This window comes from Pan paniscus, chromosome 7 (genome assembly GCF_029289425.2).
Source record: "Pan paniscus chromosome 7, NHGRI_mPanPan1-v2.0_pri, whole genome shotgun sequence".
NCBI lineage: Eukaryota > Metazoa > Chordata > Mammalia > Primates > Hominidae > Pan > Pan paniscus.
The window spans coordinates 63,950,662-63,969,679 of record NC_073256.2 but is presented as its reverse complement, the minus strand read 5'-3'; positions in this window follow the sequence as shown (position 1 = coordinate 63,969,679).

Here is a 19,018-nt window from a genome sequence, read left to right as displayed (position 1 = left end):
GGGATAGCATTAGGAGATATACCTAATACTAAATGACGAATTAATGGGTGCAGCACACCAACATGGTGTTGCGGGAAGTCAGGGACCCCAAACGGAGGTACCAGATGAAGCTATGGCAGAAGAATGTGGATTGTGAAGATTTTATGGACATTTATTAGTTCCCCAAATTAATACTTTTATAATTTCTTATGCCTGTCTTTACTGCAGTCTCTAAACATAAATTGTAATGATTTCATGGACACTTATCACTTCCCCAATCAATACCCTTGTGATTTCCTATGCCTGTCTTTACTTTAATTTCTTAATCCTGTCAGCCAAGGAGGATGTATGTCACCTCAGGACCATGTGATAATTGCATTAACTGCACAAATTGTATAGCATGTGTGTTTGAGCAATACGAAATGTGGGCATCTTGAAAAAAGAACAGGATAACAGCAATTGTTCAGGGAATAAGAGAGATAACCTTAAACTGTGACCGCTGGTGAGCCGGGTGGAACAGAGCCATATTTCTCTTCTTTAAAAAGCAAACAGGAGAAATATCGCTGAATTCTTTTTCTCAGCATGGAACACCCCTGAGAAAGAGAATGTGTGCCTGCGAGTAGGTCTCTGAACTGGCCCCCCTGGGCGTAAGCTATCTCTCATGGTCAAGGCTGCAGAGATGAAATAGATTCCAGTCTCCCATAGTGCTCCCAGGCTTATTAGGAAGAGGAAATTCCCACCTAATAAATTTTGGTCAGACCAGTTGATCTCAAAACCCTGTCTCCTGATAAAATGTTATCAATGACAATGGTGCCGAAACTTCATTAGCAATTTTAATTTCGCCTCGGTCCTGTGGTCCTGTGATCCCACCCTGCCTCCACTTGCCTTGTGATATTCTATTACCGTGTTAAGTACTTGATGTCTGTCACCTACACCTATTTGCACACTCCCTCCCCTTTTGAAAATCTCTAATAAAAACTTGCTGGTTTTTGTGGCCTGTGGGGCATCACAGATCCTACCAACGTGTGAAGTCTCCCTCGGACACCCAGCTTTAAAATTTCTCTCTTTTGTACTCTGTCCCTTTATTTCTCAAGCTGACCGACGCTTAGGGAAAATAGAAAAGAACCTACGTGATTATCAGGGCAGGTCCCCCGATAACATGGCACATGTATACATATGTAACAAACCTGCATGTTGTGCACATGTACCCTAAAACTTTAAGTATAATTAAAAAAATAACTAATGAGTACTAGGCTTAACACCTAGGGAATGAAATAATTGATACAACAAACCCCCATGATACAAGTTTACCTACGTAACAAAAATAAAAGTTAAAAAAAAATCTTTCCCATCTGACCTGCCGCTCTGTCACTCCAACCCTGTCTGGGCTCATTCTCAGGTCCTGCTATAATTGCCATCTCATTATCTCACTGGAGGGAGATGTTTCCACAGAGCACATCTGCCCGGAGCTTGACAACTCTTGACAATGGGTTCATAACCCATTTTGTGTAGCCAGTTAGAAGTGTGGAGCTGGGCTCGCCTGTGGGAGTGAGCGAGTCCACACAGGGTTCCAGGGTGCTGTCGGCTGCTCACTTGTGCTCAGTCTGGGAAGGACTGCTGGAGATGAGCAACTCGGAGCAGGGATTGGGGAGGACCATTCCCACGCCCACAATGTGAACATCTTTTTTACTCTTCTAAGCAGACTATCTGTTTGCCTGGATCTGACAGCTGAATCCCTAGGACATAGAGAAGGGTTTTTTGTTGTATGAAAAAAAAAAATCAATTACCCTTATAACCACAATGGCACAGTTAACTACTGAAGTCCAATTCTCACAGATCACAGGTTTTTCGAGAAAGTGAGCCTCATTATTCTTGGACAGAGGAGCACTTTGAGTGTTTTCTCATTCTGTCTCCAGGCGCCACCAACACTGGAAAACATGGCTAAGTGGGTTGTTTGGCAAACAGACACCTCACACCTTATGCCTTTCCCAGGCACACACTCTTCCCACGCCTGCATTTCTGGGGCTGATTCCTGTTCCCTTTGCAGACGCAGAACTTGCTCCAGAGCTGGCACTATGGGCTTCTGGCTGTCTGGGCCCTGGCCGGGTCCAGCAGCAGAGGTGTGGTTTGATGAGTTGCACTTCTGGGATTATTTGGAGAGGGGAGAAAAAGGAGAGGGAAAAGAGCTCAAACTGTCTCTATGATGGCCCAGGTTGTGTTCAAAGACAGAAACAGGACCTGGGCTCAGAGGATGAGCTGGTCAGGAAATGAGCTCTCTACATGATGAAGCAGACAGCCCTGGATACTCTGGAGGGCAGTGGCCAGGGGCTACTTTTACACTCATAGAAACACATGTAACCATCTGGGAGAGGCAGTGTGTATTGCACCTGCCTGGTTAGAAGACTGAAGGTGTCTCACTGCTTTTCTTCCTCTCGGGCTTCTTGTGCCCCATCCTCTTGCAGTCCTCATTCTTACTCGGTAAGGTGCCATTCTCCTGCCAACAGGATGACAATCTCTGCAGGAAAACACTTCTGTTTAAAATTATACATTTCAGTGAGTCAAAGTTGTCCTGCAAGGTAACTGAAGACAGCTGCACTCATCAGAATCTCGCACCCCATACATTGTGCTTTGGGGTTAGTGATTCAAGCACTATTTGAAGTAGTATACTGTAGAACTTAACTCTCCTCCCAACCACCTCCCATCACACTTTAAAATCTGTCTGAATTCTTAAAGCAGATGGGTGGGAGCACCATGATTACCCAGGACCATAGTACTCTCTGCACAGCAGAATTTCCTTTTGAGGCCCTCTCATTATTCTTGACTCATATTACCTTTTTGAGTAGGTGGCCTCGGAATTACACCTGTCCCCTCTCATTGTGATAGACAAGATAAAATATGAGAAATAGACCTGCAGAGAATAACGTCCTTGAAACTCTTGCAGCATTTCTCTGAAAGGTCCACCTACTGCATGGTCAAATCCTGCTGTATAGAGACACACCAGCGATTTTGCTGAGAATTGAGGATCAAACACCTATGTCAAGGTTCAAACTGGTCTACTTTTATTCATGATGTAAGGGAAACCACGGTGCTTTATTTAGTTTCATGGTGCTTTATTTAGTTTCAATCATGGTGCTTTATTTAGTTTCAATCTCTATCTACCTATCTACCTCGGTTGCTAGCCATTTCAAAGATGAACTAGGACTAAAAGAAAAAGTGTCTCTAGACTACGATTACATCTTCCCTTCCAGCCTCTGGTTTTTATTCTTTATCCTTTTTTGAATGGTCTTAATGCATGTGACTTTTAGTCTAAGCAATTTCAAACTTTTATTTTTAAGTAAGCACTGTGTAGTAATCAAGCTATTGTGTACATTTGCAAAAGATGAACCCACAGAATGTAGATCTGGAGAGGAATTACAAATCAGGAGAAAGCCAGCACTAACTCTACTCCCAGCACCCCTGGCTCAGGAGAGACCTCCAGAGCCCTGGAGGAAGGCCACTCCACAGATCCCTAGGGCCTCAGGCACAGCCCGCAAGGGCAGAAGGGTGCTGCATGGAAGCTCTAGCCTTCAAAAGGTGCAGGGACCTGGCAGCATAGAGAAAGGGGATGGCACAGTGCCCTCCATGGAGCCCATGCCAGTGCCCCGGTGATGACGGAATCATTGAAAGGCCATCAGAAGACTTTACAGACTACATTGCATTTCTCAACTGTATTCAGACCAGGGAATAAATTGTCACAGACACATTTAGGACTGTGAAGTCAACTGGGGTCACCCTAAAACAGAACCTTTTTAAAACCTTAAGAAAAAGTAACTATATAAACAGTAAAATCCTGAAAATACATAATATGCCCTTTTAAAAAAATGTCAGTGCCTTTTTCAAAAGCCATGTAAACTGCAGAGCCAAAAGGAAAAAAAAAGGTAGCTTATCAAAGTGTTAGGGCAGTCATGGTTCTTTCACAGAGGTCCCTAGACAGAGATCCATAAAAGTGGGCAACACTTACTGCTGCTTCACCAGCTTGTGAAAGCCAAGACTAAAATGTCACTCCTACCTTCACTTCCTTCCACTCCCAAACTCAGATTGATATTGAACTAAGGGAAGAATCACTCCAAGCCGCAGATACCCAGGGCATGGCGTACCAAAACTCATCATTAGTGAAAGTGGCAAGCCTTCAGCATCCCCTCCCTGGGCCGGTCTTCTGGCTGCTTTAGGCATCCAAACAGCCCTGGGAACTGGGGTCCCCGTATTATAGGAAATGGAAGCACAGAGAGGCTGGGAAATGCACCCAAAGTCATACAGAGAGAAGGCAGAGAACAGAGATCCAAATCCACTACAGTCCGTGCGGTTTATTTCTGACAGCTTTAAATTCCTTTTTTCTGTATTAGTTTCTGCTCGGCTTTCAACGCTCTTGTCTTTTATCAAGTCTGATCTCAGGAAAGGATCTGGCATCAGCCATCTGTATCCCAGCATGATTTTTAGTCAGTATTATCACCTGAACCCATATACATGCATGGTTTTTCTAATTATGAAAATACAGAACCATGGAATTTTGAGACTGGAATAGCTCTGAGCAGTCCTCTAGTACAACTGCTTCCTTTTAAAGAAGCTCAGTTTTGGGTTCAAAAAGATAACGACTTGCTCAAGATCACACAGCTAAGTAGGTCTCTGAAGGACTCCTCATCCCTAAAAATCATACATTTCCTGAAAAATAATTGGCAATTTTTTTATCATTTTAAGATTGACAATAAATCTTTCCATTAACGGTCAAAACCCTGAGGAGGCAAGATTCAATAAGAAATTTCTCAACTGCCAAAAGAAGTACGAGGACGTGAAATCGACCCTCGGAAGGATTCCTTCTCCATTAAAGGCCCGTCAAGTCATGTTGAGCCAGTGCAAGGAAGAGCTCAGGGAAAGAGCCCGTCCCTGCAGGGCTGCGAATCCCCAGCCTCGGTGTCCCGAGGGGGCTGAGTGGCTGCACTCCCAGGCCGTCCAGTAGGCCCCTCAGACATTTATGCCCGGGCCAGGCCCTCCACCACCGGAGAAGCCCGTGAGTCCCGTCACTGAGCAAGGACCTCAGGCTTTCCCGGCTGGGTGGGGCCCAGGAACTGGGAATCTGCACCCGGCCGGGATAGAGCGAGGCCCCCTTCTTTGCAGCTGGGCTTCTGGTCGTCGTTGGTAGACATCAGACTCAGGCGCTGGCTTTGGCCCTGGTTGAGACGATGCTCCTGTAGGAGAGGCCACGCACAGATGGCGGCATGATCTACAGCTGTTCAGAAGACGGTGTTGATAAAGCAAGCTTGACTGGGCTCATTGGGAGCCCGTAGGATGGCTCACTCTAATCCCAGATAGCCCACCTGGATCGCAACCTCCTGAGCCTCAGCAGCCACCCCCACCACACCCCCACTTGCTGAAAAAGAGCCAAGGTGCCCCCCAGATAAACTTTCCTTGGAGAGTCCGTTTTCACCCAGTTAAAATGGGATATAAACTTGGTTCTGAGCAGGATGTGAAAACGCCTGTGTGCTGGTCAGAACTTCGTGTGTATGAGGGACAAGCAGAGTCTGCCACCTCCAAAGCCAACGTGAAACACTGCTAAAGAAATCAACTTCTAAACACTGAATGAAACATTTTACTAAATTACCATTAATTGCGTTCATTCCCTACGTCCTTAGAAAAGATTTTGTAAGAGAAAAGAAACAAGGTTTTTCTTTTCTCTTTTCTCAACTTTTATTTTAGGTTCAGGGAGTGCGTGTGCAGCTTTGTTGCATGGATAGATTAGGTGTCACTGGGGTTTGGTGTAGAAATGATTCCATCACCCAGGTAGTGAGCATAATATCTGATGGTAGTTTTTCGATCCTCTCCTTCCTCCCACCCTCCAGCCTCCAATGGCCCCAGTGTGTGTTGTTCCCATCTTTACATCCATGTGTTCTCATCACTTAGCTCCTACTTATAAGTAAGAACATGTGATATTTGGTTTTCTGTTCCTCCACTAATTTGCTTTGGATAATTGCCTCTAGCTGCATCCATGTTGCTGCAAAGGACATCATTTTGAGGTTTTTTTATGGCTGCATGATATTCCATAGTGTATATGTACCACATTTTCTTTATCCAGTCTATCATTGAGGGGCATTTAGGTTGATTCCATGTCTTTGCTATTGTGAATAGTGCTGCAATGAACATACGTGTGCATGGTAGAACAACATCTATTCCTTTGAGTATATATGCAGTAATGGGATTACTGGGTCAAATGGTAGTCCTGTTTTAAGTTCTTTCAGAAATCTCCAGACTGCTTTCCACAGTGGCGGAACTAATTTACATTCCCACCAGCAGTATATAAGCATTCCTTTTTCTACACAAGCTCACCAGGATCTGTTATAATATTTTTTGACTTTTTAATAATAGCCATTCTGATTGGTGTGAGATGGTACCTCATTGTGGTTTTAATTTGCATTTCTCTAATGATTAGCGATGCTGAGCATTTTTCATATTCCTGTTGGCCATGAACATGTATATCTTCCTTTGAGAAGTGTCTGTTAATGTTCTTTGCCCATTTTTTAGTGAGGTTGTTTTTCTTTTGTAAATTTGTTTAATTTCCTTATAGATAGTGGATATTAGACCTTTGTCAGATACACAGTTTGCAAACATTTTCTCCCATTTCATAGGTTATCTGTTTATTCTGTTGATAGTTTCTTTTGCTGTGCAGAACCTGTTTAGATTAATTAGGTCCCACTTGTCTATTTTTGTTTGTGTTGCAATTGCTTTAGGGGACTTCATCATGCAATCATTGCCAATGCTTATGTCCAGAATGGTATTTCCTAGGTTTTATTCCACGGTTTCTATAGTTTTAGGTCTTACATTTAAGGCTGTAATCCATCTTGAGTTGATTTTTGTATATGGTGGAAGGAAGAGGCCGCCCTCTTTCCAGGGCCTGCCCTGGTCCAGCTCTTCCTACAAGTCTTCCTTCCCAGCCCTTGCAGGCCTCTCAGGCCTGGGTGCAGCCTTCTCCCTGACCTCTGAGTCTGCTCCTTCCTCTGAATTGGTAGAGAGAGTGACCAGCTTCTGTGACCTGGGGACACAGAGGTTGCCTGGGCTGCACAACCACCCCACCCCACTTCACGCTGAGCCCTCCCCCGGGTCCTGGGCCCAGTGCATCTCTCCGTCTTCCCTGCTCATTGCTCTTGCCATTTCTCTGAAGCTGCATCTCAGTCTACCTCCTGTACTTTGTTTCAAGGCTCCTGCCTTCTCATTCCTCTTTACAAGCCACAATTTCACTTGGGCAAAAATAAACTTAACTCCGTAAAATACTGCCATCCACACCACGCAGCTTCCCCCCATCACCAATGCCTTCATTGTTGCCAGAATCACCAACTGCTTTTCTTCAGGAGTCATTTGCATGACCTATAAACACATTTCCATGTCCAGGACACCACCGTCTTATTCACTTAACACCTGGTGTTATCATGTCATTCCTACCTCTCCTCCTGCTCAGAATCACCCTCTCAACTAGCACTCACTTTTGGGAGGAGTGCTTTTAAACATAATTTTAATGATTAACTTCACTTTTATTCAAAATTTGATTCTTCATCTAAATAAAGAATTGTTGGGCAACTCTAAATGTAAAAATCTCCATTTACCTGGAAAAGTGTTGAATGTGACCAAGTGTTGAATGCACTCAAGAAATATTTGTTCAAAGGATAAATTGATTAATAGATGGAGGGCTCGATGGATCAATGAGTCCCATACTACACTTTCTGCAGAGGCCAGCATCCATTTCACTTTGAGTTACAGCTCCAGAGCTGGGGGATAAGTAATGCGGTCATTAGGACTGCTCCTGAGCCGCCACCACCCCACACATACGGTCATCGGTCATTTCTAGAGGGTCTGTGCTGTAGAGCTTCACACAACGCAGCCATGAAACACAGGGGACCCAGTAAATGTAAGCTGATTGAAATTAATCACAATAAAATAGTATTGCAGTCATAACCAGCTACATGTCAGGTGCTCACAGCCGTATGTGACTAGTGCTACCATATTGGATAGTGCATGTTATAGAACATTTTCATCAACATAGAAATTCTATTGAACAGTGCTTATATGGAGGGTATCTGAAAGCCATTTCAGATTCCCCAGAACCCCTTCCATGAGAGGTGACAACTCATAGCAGTACCCTGCTTCATGCCAACATGACCCATACTGGTCATATGAGATACCCTGTCATTTGCATGACATAACAGAAAATACATGTTTGGGTTTTGTCCCCAGTTCCTGGGGACAAAGTTCCTATCACTCACAATACTGAGTGACAGGAGTGAGAGGAATGTGTTTTGTTATTCGCAGCAAGCCCCTTTCCACCACACCTGAGTTTATGCCATTGAGGTGAGTCTTGGTGGACCCTAGACAGTTTCAGGATAGGGCTGGTTGCCCAGGAACCAACCATGTGATTAGAGAGTTGGAACTCTCGACTCCATACCCTGGGTCAGGGTCTGGAAATTGAGTTCAATCACCAATGGCCAGTGATTTAACCAAGCATGCCTACAACATGGAACCCCCATTAAAAACCCTTAAATGAAAGGCTTAGAGTGCTTCCCAGTTGTTGAATGCATTGAAGGGCTGGGAGGGTGATACACCCAGAGAGGGCACTCCTTTCCCCACACCTTGCCCTGTGCATCACTGCCATTTGGCTGTTTCTAAATTGTATCCTTCCCAATAAACTGGAAATCGTTTAAGTAAAATGTTTCCCAAGTTCTGTAAACCATTATAGTAAACTATCGAACCTCAGGGGGATTCGTGGGCATCCCCAGTTTGTAGCCCAGTGGGACAATAGTGTGGGTAACCTGGGCACCCACTACTTGCAACTGGCATCTGAAATGACAGGCATTCTTGCAGGACAGAGCCCTTAATTTGTGGGGTCTGGGTTACTCTGGAGAATTGATGTCAGAATTGAATTGAATCACTGGACACCCAGCTGGTATCAGAGAATCAGAAAATCAAACCATGCAAGGAAAGAACTCACTCAGTTTGAAATGGAGAAAATAGTCTGCAGTGTTTCCCTTCAACAAAAAGACTGTGGGGTGATGTTTTGGTCGCATTGTGCCTGCAAGAAGGCTGCCTTTAGAGGTGGGGGAGGCATTTCTATTTATACACTGTCTGCAGAGCACTTTGCAATCCTTCAGCATGAAAAGCTCTATATAAGTGCAAGGTGTTATTGCAAGGTGTTAACAGTTCCAAATGAACCCTTTCATTTAACTGTGTCAACCTCTGGATTAGCCAGTCTTAACTCAATAGATGGTGGAATGGGTAGAACTAACAAGCTTTTGTTTAGAATATTTATATGTCTGACCTGAGAATTATGAAAGATTTTTTTCAATTCATGCCAGGGGGAAATTTTAAACATTTTTGCCAAAAACACATAGGTCATAGAACCTTATTCTTCATTTTCTTTAAATATAGGTAGAATTAAATCCAGAAATAATAATGGTAATAATTCTAAATATTTCTCCAGCATCTTTCTTTCAAAACTTTTGAGAATGTATCCATGGATTACTTTACTTACTCCAGACCTATTTGCTCTGAACAGTCAATGTCAGTAATAAGGAAAGGAGAAGCCGTGGGCATCGGCCTGTGCTCTTTCTCTCCTAATCTCTGTGGAGGAGGAGAAGGCTTTTGATGTACGCTCCCAGCATCTCTGTGGTGCAATCCAAACTCCTAGGTATGACTCAGGCACTTACTTCTGGAAGCTCATTTCCTGGGTGGAAGCCTGAAGGCTCAGGGAGTAAGCCTTCCAGACACACTGCTTCACAGACACAACCGATTGGCCTCCCCCTCATAACAGTGACAACCCCAGCATGGAAGATCATCAAATACTTTGTGTTAGGGCTTTCCAGAGAAAAAGAACCGATATGATACACACACACATACACAAACACACACACACACACACACACACACACAGAATGGGAGGTGGGGAGGGATTTAGTATAAGGAATTGCTTCATGTGATGTGGGCCTGGCCCTCTGCAATGCCAACATTCCATTTGAGCCTGAAAGCTAGAATCTGCTGTGGAACCAGGAAGAGGTGATATCCCAGGATGAAGGCCTCCAGGCAGGAGGATTCTCTCACACGTTGGGGAGGTCAGCCTTTTGTTCTATTCAGGCCTTCAACTGGTTATATGAGGTCCTGAACACTGGGAGAGGTGCTCGGCTTTACTCCATCTACTGACTTAGATGTTAATCTCACCCAGAAACATCTTCACAGAAACACCAAAAATAATGTTTGATACATCTCTGGGCAGTCCATGGCCCAGTCAAGTGGACACGTAAAATTAAACAGCACCTGTGGTACACGTAGAACAGAAGGGCTGCTCTAAGAGGAACTCAGCACAGTCCACATGCATCCCTCTTACCTTTGGTGGAATCGGTTTTCTCAGCCCTTCCACCAACCATCAGGGGAGCCACCAGCCATGGTGGAGCCCAGGCCAAGGCCCAGGAGCAAGCTTCCTTGTAGCCCAAATCTCCACTCGGATGAGCTGGGAATCACAGTGTGCAAACGCGGGTGCTGTCAGCACCATCTGAGGCCCAGTCCCCACATGCCCGACCGCAGGCTGGGCCATCGCAACCCCCGGGGGTTCCTGTAGCCCAGCATCTAGTCTCCTCTGCAGCCAGCCCCACCTGGAATGCACTCTCCCTCAGGACTCACTCACAGTCAGCCCCGCAGGAAATGCATCCACCCACCTGTCCCCTGAAAGGGGCCCTCCACCTTCTGCCCTGTCTCCACTCAGAATCCACAATGGCTGGGACTTCCAGAGTATTGTCGTCGACCTCCTGATTTTACAGAAGTCACAGAGGCCTGGAGGGGAAGCACCTTGGCCAAGATCACTCAGAGAGCTCCTGAGACCTGGTCTGATCTACAGCAGCACGTCTGCTGACATCGCGTGTGGCTTCTCACCCCGCCCAGCCTTTCCTTCTTCTGTGTGTGGGGACAGCCACGTTCGGTGCCAGAACTGGGGATCTCATTTTCTTTGCGCATTCCCGCTGTGGCCCTGACTCCCACTGAAGCAAGAGCCAGTGTTGCCTGCATCTCCCCTCTGCTCGGTAGCAAGTTTTCTGCAGCCTCACCCCTTAATGACAGGAGCACTCCTCGGGCTTCAGGAAGATCATGGATGCTCCCTGCACACTCCCAAACATGCCGCCTCACTGAGATCTGGCAAGTGACCACATGCCAGCCCAGAGTCTAAATGTTCTTGCTGAAATCCATATTAATCGGCACTGGCCACAGGGAGACAGACACCAGGCAGAGTGAGTCGTGTGCCCAGGGCTGCAGAGTGGGCACGCAGAGTGGGATGCAAACCCAGGTTGGTCCACACCCAAAGCCCTGCCGCCAGGGACCCCCGCCATGGCCCTGTGCAGGCCTAGCAGGCCTGGGCAGCAGAGCACAGGCCGCAGGGCACTCCCCCTCCTGGGGGAGGACAAACAACCACAGCTGCACCCCAGGTAGCACAAGACCCACAGTAGCCAATCCTTGCAAAGTCCTCACTGAGGCTGCGAGGCCACCTTGGCTTTTTCCATCCAAAAGAGTGAGTCAGAGCCAGACGTGGACGGTGCCTGGACTTCCTGGCTCCAGGGCCTAGACGCCTGGCCCACCCAGCCCTCACAGCAGATCCACACCTCTGAGCTCCCAGCTGGAATGCCCCATGCTGATGGATATGGGCTGTCGGTCAGTCCATGTAGTAGGTGAAAGTTCTGGAAACTTCACAGAAAAGTCAGTTCTTTTAAAATTTCCAGTGTTTTTGTTAGTCCCAAAAGGAAGAGCTGTGCATTCTAATCACTTCTGCTCTGCCAGTTCTAAACGGCAGCAGGACTTTCCCTGGGCACTAAAGAATGCCCACCATACAAAGCCTTGGCCAGGGCTAAATTCTTATTAAAATTTAACCCCAAGCGCCAGGCATGATGGCTTATGCCTGTAATCCCAGCACTTTAGGAGGTTAGGGTGAGAGAATTGCTTGAGGCCAGGAGTTTGAGACCAGCCTGGGCAACATAGTGAGACCTCATCTTCACAAAAAAAGCAAAAAATTAGCCGGGCATGGTGGTGGCGCATGCATGTAGTCCTAGCTACTCGGGAGGCTGAGGTGGGAGGATCACTTAAGCCTGGGAGGTTGAGACTGCAGTGAGCCGTGATCACACTGCTGCCCTCCAGCCTCGACAACTGGGCAACAGAGCAATACCCTATCTCAAAAAAAAAAAAAATTAACCCCAGATGTTCATGACAACAGAGTAATTTGATATAACCAAATATATCCAAGTCAAAATCATAGGGTGACAAAAATCAATCCCATTGAACTTTGGGGTGCACCCCATGATATGTTTCAAAATGCTGGGGAGCACTGCATTTAATTCATTAACATCCTTAAAAGGTACAGATTAGGATAGAGGGAGAGGCAGTTTGAGAGTGCAGCAGAAGAAGGTTGGTTCACAGGCCATGTTTTTGTTCAAAACAGCTCACAGAAATACCCCCAAGTGGGACAAAATGGGCTCAGTGTCATCTGACTTAACTGTAAAGAACACGGTCCAGCCATCACCTATCATTTTGAGAAGAAAAAATGTAGACCTGAAATACATGATTATTTTTAATCATATGGTACTTTTCATACCTATTTTCTTCTGGAGAGATGTGAAATACATATAATCAACCTGAATTGAAAGGTTGATTACTCAGTGTAGAACTAACTACCTTCAAATACAGATAGCAGAATAGTTCAACTAGCAGGGATTCTGCAGCAGCCCACGCCAGTGAGCTAGCACAACCTCATCTCAGCAATAAGGCAGCCCTGCCCCAGAGTCACCCTTTCCTCTTCTCTTACATCCCGTGCTTTGCTGAGAAACACGCTCCACAAAAGACAAGAGCCCTAATCGGCAGTGTTTGCTCATTTCCATGATGTAAATACTCCCACCACGGCTGATTTCAAGTCACCAATGGTTTAACCACCAGGTGGCAGAGTTCTTGAATATTTAACCTCCCCAGCACCCTTTCCGCCTTGAGCTGTTCTGGTCAGTCCAGCACAGGGCTATGTCTCATGCCACATTCAACCCAAACGTATCCAGAAACTGACCACTTCTCAGTACTGCCTATTACTGCTCAGATTTGACCACCGCAATCTCTCACCTGGATCGTCACAACCTTCTCCTCCTCAGCCTCTGTTCAGCCTTTGCCCCTTTAACCTTTCAAAACAGGTGTCAGAGCCTGGCACTCCTTTGCAGAAACCCACCCACCTCCCATGGGTGGCAGGTGAAGTGCTTGCATGACCTCCAAGCTCACCAAGATCTGGGGTGGACTCTGACCTAGCTCAGCACTGTCCCTGATCACTTCTCCAGCCATACACCTCCTCACTGTCCTCTCCATGCATGAGCACACATGTCACCTTCTCAGTGGGACTACCTGACCATCACACCTGACATTCTTCATCCCCCTTCCTCCTTTATTTTCCCCTTAGCCCGTCTCATCTAATCCACAGCTATATGATTCACTACGTTCATTCACTTTGTGTCTCTTCCTACTAGAAGGCATACTCCAGCCGATTACTTTCGTCTGTTTTGTTCACTGTTAATCTCCTCAGCCTACAGCAATGTCTGGCATATAGTCAGTGTCCCATGTTTACCGAAGGAATAAACTCCAGGTTTGCTTTGAGGATCTGGTTGACAATACTTCTCTTTTTGCCTGCCTTTTCCCATATGAGATCTCCCCAATTTTCTGGACCTCACCAGTGCACAGTACTCCAGCAGCTTGCGCCAGGCCGAGGCCCTGGCTCACATCTGCCTTCGCACTGTGAGATCCTCCCTGCACTGGTTCACTTAGTACCATCTTAGCTGCAGCCCAAACACTCGCTATAGAGAAAACCTTTGAATCCTGTCATCCAGGGAATTCTTTCAAGTAGAAACAGAAAAGATGAAATCTGTCCAAATGTGCCCATAGTGGAAGGAATTCTCATTCACCCAGGGGCATTCTATTTCTAGCTAGGCCAGTAGAAGAAAAAGACCACTTTCCCCTTAGCAAAGAGGCTTACTCACAAGGGAAGTAGCCATACTGTCCTCTATATGATGCTGACAGGCTTTTCCCCATCAGAAAAGCCTGAGCTCAGAAACAGGAAATCGACAGGCCTCCAAGCCCAGCCACAGGAGAGTCTCCCTCAGTAACAAGTGCTCTTGAACTCACTGGTACAAACAAAAAGTAGAACCTACCCTCTTTCTTCTAGGCATCCTAGAGTGTTCTGCCCCTTCTAACTACAGCTGGATTATAGCAAATGGGCTATTTTGGGCTGTCATCCCTCCTACACAAATTATCATTTCTCTTGTGAACTGAACTGCAGATGAGTATGTCTAGATACAATGGGAATGAATATTAAAACTGCGGAACAGTGCAAAAAGAAAATGCACAATTTAATCAAGAACTATAAAACCATTATAAAAAACATAAATTCAGGCCCTGGCTGATGCCAATGACGCATCAACCTAGGAGGTGTCATCTTTGCCCCAAAGGAACACGTTTCCAAATACTCAGTCCTTTTAGATGTTACTCCATCTGAGGCTTTTCTCGTGGGCCATGTGCCTCTGGAAGTTGTGTAGCATTCGTTACGGATTCAAAGGTTTCCCTGCTCCTTTAGCTCCAGTCCTGCCCTAGTTTCCCCCATTTGGAACTAGTGTGGTGCCCCAACTAGGAGGCAGGGTGAATACAGCTCCTCTGCGGCCACCACCTGGGGCCTCCCTGATCCCACGTCAAAAAGGAGCTCTTGTGCCTGTTGCTGGCCTCCTCACTCTGTCTCCTTTCCTGCAAAGTGGAAACAGGCAGGTCAACATCGTGGTCATCTGTGGGGTTGCGGCTGGCTGGGCACTCAGCGCAGAGCACAGGCGGGCAGATGGCACCCTAGGCGTGGGCGGGGACGGAGGGCGCGGTGAGTCTGTAGGCCATAGGTCCCGTTCCGTGAGCCCTTCCCGGCCCAGCATAGTCCGCATAACAGGAACCTGAACGCGAGCTCCCTTTGACTGGTCTGTTCACCTTCACTTTGAACCTTGCAAAGAATCACTGGAAGTGCTTCTAGCCCCACGCACTCGCGGGAAGTCCTCTTCGCGGTTGTCGCCGCGAGAGCTCTTCCTGCACTGAAATGTCTGGCCGGCTTCTCAGCTCCCAGCAAGTGGCAGTTTGTGGAACAGATTGAAGGCAGTGACATCTAGTGGCCCTAGATGGTATTTAACTTAATAAATACAAATTTTTAATGTATTGGAAGCAGGGTAAGAAATTCAGAGCATGCTACATGTAGCCTCAACAAACTAGAGGTTTCCGACAAGTATTAAGAAAAAGGCTCGGATAGGCCCCACCTGCACCTTGCTTTTCTTGCTTTTGTCTTTCATGCTGGAGGAGCTGGTTTGGTCTGGTATTTTTCTTCAACTCTTGGCCTGCTCAAATAGCTTTGCCCGGGGCAGAGAACCTTCCGCTGGAGCAGGTCGGAGAGGTGAGAGTCAGCGCGCAGGCATGGGCAGGTGGAAGATAACCACACAGGAAGGAATCGGCTGCTCATAAAGCTAGTGTAGGGGATGATTAGCAATCAGTCAGCGGACTGGGGGTGCTTCATTTTTCTCAAATGACAAGCACTGCGTTTTGTAATTTAGGGGACTCCTCCCTGTACTGGCCAGCTTGCCTAAGTGCAGCTGCCAGGAATCTGGCAGAGATAACAAGGGAGGGTGTACCTTCAGCCTCCACAAAGTCACAATATTGAATAAAAGTGCAGAAATAGAATTGGATCCTTAAGTACAAGGCTTCATGTAGTCTACATTTCCAAAGAGATTTATGACTTCGGTGTGCCAGAAAGTTTAGATACATTTGCTCAGTTAACACATGGAGAATTCTTGATATTTCTCCATATGGATAAGAATATTCATCACATCATTTATAATCCAAACATAGAAAGTCAAGAAATGTAGAAAACTCATTTTTTTAACTACTAACTCACTTATGTGACTTATGCATAGTTGGCATATTAAAATCAGAGTGAAAATTATGCAGTGAATTGTAGAATTCCTGCACCTATCCACAAAGTAATGTCCCAGGGAAAGCTTTTATGTGCATCAGTGAACTGACCTATTTATGATTGGATATGAATGTGTTCTGATGCTGAGTTTTCTCCATTTCTGTTTTGAGGGCTGATTATCTTAAAGAAGAAAAGAGTCACTGTGTAATGCCAAGCAAATTCCCATACTCCTTAACGACCGGCAGCATCCTACATCCAGTAACCGAGAATTATTTTTTAAATCATTCTAAAACTTACTGTGAGTCTATGAGTCTTAGTTACAAGCCTACCAGCAATGAGCACATCAAACTATTTCATAATAAAATAGTAAGAACCTGTCTCTATGTAAGAGAGAAAAAACAAACAAACAAAAAAAACTCAGAAAAGCCTGCCTGACTAAAGACAGGACCAATTGAGTTTGCCTCTGGATCCCTCTCCGGAGGTTACGGTTGCCTAGAGAGAACAAAGTCTGTAAGGCCTTCGAGACCAATGTCTCTTGGATCTCGCCTCTTCCCACCCCACCCCCCACAGTCACCCTGGTGCTGAGAACAAACCCGGGGTCAGGCTCATGGCCCAGGCGGGGTGGGTGCCTGTGCACTGCCACCCAGTGAGCGGCGGGGCATGCGGCACACATGCTGTGCCAGCCCTAGGAGCCACGTGTCCAGGATGAAAAGCATGGCAGCCAGGCCCGAGGACAGAGCAGCCTGACGAAGAGGCACACAGAGCTTTCCTCATGAAGCCGTTACCACATTGACTAAAGTAATTAAGAAATACCTTTATTTAACACAGAAAGTGTGCTCTGACCCTGTGCTGAGCTCAGTTCTGGGGTTAGCAGAGACAAGAATAGTACAGGTTACAGAGGGATGCTTTGGCCAGGGAGTCACACTGGGGTCACAGTGACCGTCAGCAGGGCACTCCCCACTGCCTGTGTCCTCTGAGTGAGCCTCAGCTCCCTGGTCCAGCACACCCTTTGCCCGTGGACAGCTGCTAGCACAGACCCACACTGTCCTGAGGAGAACTGGACACCCTTACTTTGCTTAGAAGAGTTTTATTTGTACAGAGCATCCCACTGCACTCAGCCCTTGGCCTCTGAAAGACCTCCCAGGGCTGGGACATATCTGCGTGTTCAATTCCCCTTGATGCAAAAAGAGTCTGAGCTATTCTCCTTCACACACACAAGCACACATTTACAGACACAGTCCTGGAACATCAATTCGGAAATGACTCTAAAGAAAGATTTGCCACTCAATGAATCACCAGCATCAATCCCTGCCATACCCTGGTTTTCCTGGGAGGTCTTCCTTATAAATGCTGGCCCAGGCCTGGTCCTGCTTAGCTAATGAGATCATCTCCCAGGGCAGAGCTGGATCCTTCCCCGGGCTCCAACTCCAGACATTGAGAGCTCCTCCCTGCGCCCCACCCACATCCTCTTTGAATCCAGTTCTGCTCTTGCTGTTCCCTCAGCCTGGAACATCCCTTCCCTTTCCCTCCACCAGTGAACTCCAGCCAACTGGGGACCTTCCACACACTGCACCATTTCACACCTCACACCTGTGCTTGTCCTGTGGCCTCTGGCCGCTGTATCTGTTGTCCAAAGGTTGTAGGGTTCCTGAAGGCAGGGATGGACACTGTTCGGTAGAGTTCTGCCTTCATTTAGAGTTGACCCAAGGAGCTACTCAATCCCATCAACTCCACTGTCTTCTTTTGGAAAAAGCCAGAGAGACTAAGCTGTTTCAATCCACCCTAGCACACGCCAAACCCCCTTTTGAACAGGAAGAGGGAAAGAAAAATTTCCACCTTCCTAGCATCCAATGTATCAGAAATGTGCTGACCTAAGCAGAGGCCTTTCTGAATGACAAATTTCATGTAATTCCACAAAATGTCCACTCTGCACAAGCCACTGGACGGAGTGTCATGTGGTCTGGATCTGGACACACCCTGGGTGCTGTCTACCCAAAGCAAGCAGGGACGTTGCACACCATGCCGAGCCCCCGCCTGCAGGGGAGTGATGCAAGGTTGCGGGCGCTGCACACTTTCCTGCAGCCTGAGGTGTGATAGTGTGCCTGCTGGGTCTCAGGCCCTGCCTTAGCCTTGAAGGATACAGCAGAGAATGGAACAATAGCCCCAACTCACGTTGCTTATATTCTTGTTGGGGAGACTGAAAATAAGCAGTGCACAGATTAAAAACAGACTATAGGCTGGGTGTGGTGGCTCACGCCTGTAATCCCAGCACTTTGGGAGGCTGAGGCGAGTGGATCGTCTGGGGTTAAGAGTTCAAGACCAGCCTGGCCAACATGGTGAAACCCCGTCTCTACTAAAAATACAAAAAATTAGTCGGGCGTGGTGGCGCATGCTTGTAATCCCAGCCACTCAGGAGACTGAGAGAGGACAATTGCTTGGACCTGGGAGATGGAGGTTGCAGTGAGCTGAGTGAGATCGCGCCACAGCACTCTAGCCTGGGGGATAGAATGAGACTTCATCTCAAAAAAAAAAAAAAAAAAAGACTATAATTTCAGATAGGCACACACTCTGATGAGAAAGAGTGCAGGGAAGGGCACTGGCTGTGCCTGGAGGCAGAGGCTGTGGCTAGGGGTCAGGGGCATGCTCCCTGCCCACCTGACATCTGGCAAGTCACCTGAGTGAAATGCAGGAGTGAGCCTGCAGCAAGGGCAATTCCAAGCACAGGAGACAGCCATGCAACATCCCAACTCTGTGAGTTGGGGAAACAGCAAAAAGGCATGTGCCTGAAGCAGAGGAGCCAGGGAGGGGGCATGCAGTGGGGTTCCCTGCCAGTCCCTCCTCCCTGCCCCAAGACTTCATCGCTCAGCTGGCCACACCCTTCCTTTCACTGAGCCTAGTCTGGGACGTCTCCTGCTTTGGAACACTAGGGGTCTCATCACTTTGAGCTTCCAATCCTTTTCTGCAAAACTGATGTAAAACCATTTCTTCTAAGTGGCTGAGCTGAGTGTTGCAAAAGCTTAACATCCACAC